This window comes from Nestor notabilis, unplaced genomic scaffold, assembly GCF_000696875.1.
Source record: "Nestor notabilis isolate BGI_N333 unplaced genomic scaffold, ASM69687v1 scaffold8134, whole genome shotgun sequence".
Classification (NCBI taxonomy): Eukaryota; Metazoa; Chordata; class Aves; order Psittaciformes; family Psittacidae; genus Nestor; species Nestor notabilis.
The window spans coordinates 22,959-25,796 of NW_009924203.1; the positions used below are offsets into that span (position 1 = coordinate 22,959).

Consider the following 2,838-nt stretch of genomic DNA (forward strand, 5'->3'; position numbering starts at 1 on the left):
TGGCAAGGTATGGCTCAAGTCACTGGCAAAAGCTTATATAACAAAGACTCTGCTGGTTGGATTTTTCTAAAAGCTACTTGTTTGGTTTTGTTTTTCTTCAGTGGCAACCCCTGCAGATATTCTCTATGGAAACTATAGGTCACAGTATGAATCTCTAACCTTTGCAAAAATCTTTCTGGGAAGTAGCATTATGGGACCAGTAGCAGTCCAGATCTCTTTCTGTGAGGGAGTTTAGCATGTTAAGGCTTGCTTCCTCAGGCTACTAATTAGTGTATGAAATGGTGGCTGATGAACAGACTGATTGGCTGAAGACAACGGATGCTCTTGAGACACTAAGAAATGTGTCAGACACAAAGATAAGCTGGATTGCATGTTGGTGCATACAGAATTTATTATCTTTAAGTGATAGCTGAAAAATCCTTTCTTCGAAGGACCAGAATCCTATTAGAAAAGCTGTTTGAGATAAGGTCAGATGTAAACACTGATGATGTCTACTGTGTGCTCCATAGAATCATAAAATGGTTTGGATTGTAAGAGACCTTAAAGATCATCTAGTTTCAACCCCCTTACCACGGGCAGGGACCCCTTCCTCTAGACGAAGTTACTCAAAGCCCCGTCCAGCCTGGCCTTGAACACTGCCAGGGGTGGGGCAGCCACCGCTTCTCCAAGCAAGCTGTTCCAGGGCCTCACCACCCTCCTAGTGAAGAATATCTTCCTATATGTAATCTAAATCTACCCCCTTGCAGTTTAAAGCCATTCCCCCTTGTCCTGTAACTACATGCCCTTGTTAAGTCTCTCTCCAGCTTTCGTGTTGGCACTTTTAGGTACTAGCAAGGCTGCTATAAGGTCTCCCTGGAACCTTCTGTTCTCCAGGCTGAACAAGCCCAACTCTTTCAGCCTGTCTTCATTGTAGAGGTACTCTAGCCTTCTGATCATCTCTGTGGCCCTCCTCTGTACCCGCTTCAGCAGCTCCACACCCTTCTTATGTTGGGGGCCCCAGAACTGAGCACACTACCCCAGGTGGGGTCTCATGAGAGTGGAGTACAAGGGAAGAGTCACTTTCCTCAACCTGCTGGTCATGCTCAGGATATGGTTGGATTTCTGGGCTGCGATTGCACATTGCCATAAAACAGTACACTATGCAGCCTGACTGTCCTGCGTCTCAGACTAAGGGTTTTGTAGTTACTGGAAAGTGAAATGGAAGAGAGCTCTTTGTTTGCATTTTCTGATGTATGTTCTAATAGCTCTTACTTAAGAGTAGAATAGGGTGATTTTTCCTCTTTTGAAAATGATTCACTGTTAGTCTATTGCAACTCTTTGTCCCTGTGTAGTGAATTATTTTCCCTTTATTCCATTTATTTATTTTCCCACTGTGATCACTTTGTAAATTCTTCAACTTGTGATATGTACAGATAATAAAATTGCTGCCATGTTCTTCCTGGCAACTTTTCTTCCTGATGAATCTCTTCTTGACTAGCTGTAGTGTCTTCCCACGTGCTATTTTATTTGTAACTGTGAAGTGCACAGTTTGGTGCACTTAAAGTAGTAAGAAGCTTCTGCCTCATGATACTAGGAGAAGCCTTATACTCAGGTGCCTTTTTCTTTTAATCTGTTAATTTTTAAGTATCAAATGCTTTCTGTCATGAAAGACGTTTTTGAGTCTGATGCCAGAGAGAAATTCAGTGTACGTGGATCACACTGTATGTATTTAATACCTTCTGAGAATACCCTTGAGATGCCTTACTCAGCTCCTTAGTTTTCACATTTGAGTTTTGCAAGGTTTTGTAGCCACTGAGAGAATCTGAACAGTAAATACTAAGGTATAGAACGTACCTGTTTTCATGCACATTAGCTTGCACATTTACAAAACCAACTCTTTTCATACATACATAACAGCAGTCTGTCCTGTGTTAGAAATGAGCATACTTGGTTTTGGTCCACTTAAAGTAGTACGAAGCTTCTGCCTTATGACACTAGGAGATCCCTTATACTCCAAAACAGAATACTCCAAACAGAAAATGCAGTCTTCTGAAGAGAAGAGTTCTTGTCAAATGAGCCATTTAGCATTTCAGAACATTCACTAAGTAGTTGGTTTGGGTTTTTTTGGCTGCCTGAAGTTGCTTCTCACTGCACTTTTGGGTTCTTAATTGTCTGCAAATAAGGGCTCCCATAAATCCTGAGTTCTGGCACCACCCAGTACACAATTGTCTGTATGTGCACAGCCTGTTTGGCAATGATTGATAGAATCCTCAGTAAAGCCCAGAGACTCCCATGGTTGATGAAACTCTGGGGATTTATTTTTTTTCTTTCCCTTTTTTCCCCTTGTTTGTTTGTTTGTTTGTTTGTGTTTTTTTTGTTTGTTTGTTTGGTGTTTTTTGGTGTTTCTTTTTCCCCCGCTGGTAAGATATGATGCTAATCATTACTCATATCTTACCTGGGTACCTATATTGCAAGTTAATTAGTTTAAAACTCAAACCACTTTAATAAAGTTACTCACATGTGTAATACTGGACCACCGGTTGTGTTTTTGCTCTTTGGAATCCTTGAGCACTTGGTTTATGTTGCTGCTGAATCCTCTTTTAATAGCAGCAAATATGATTTGGCTGTCCTAGGATCCAACTGTACCCCATAATATGATCAACACTGGTCAGCAAAAGGAGTTCAAAAGCTTCATCAGCATTACCTAGTTGATCTTCATTCATTATCCTTTGTTAACAACAGCTTCTGCTAAGCAGATGCTGAAAACAGGTATGGTTGGTGTGCACTGAAAGTTTTATTTCAACACTGTTAAAGCGTTACTAAAAACAGGTCTTTCTGCACCTGGCAGTTTTCAGCAGG

The 2,838-nt window shown here is 41.0% G+C and overlaps 1 protein-coding gene across 1 annotated transcript in view; it reads left to right on the plus strand.

The window, feature by feature from the left end:
* LOC104404147 (serine palmitoyltransferase 2) overlaps nucleotides 1–2,838 on the plus strand; it is a 64,026-nt gene that overhangs the window by 10,743 nt on the left and 50,445 nt on the right. The window lies entirely within an intron of this gene.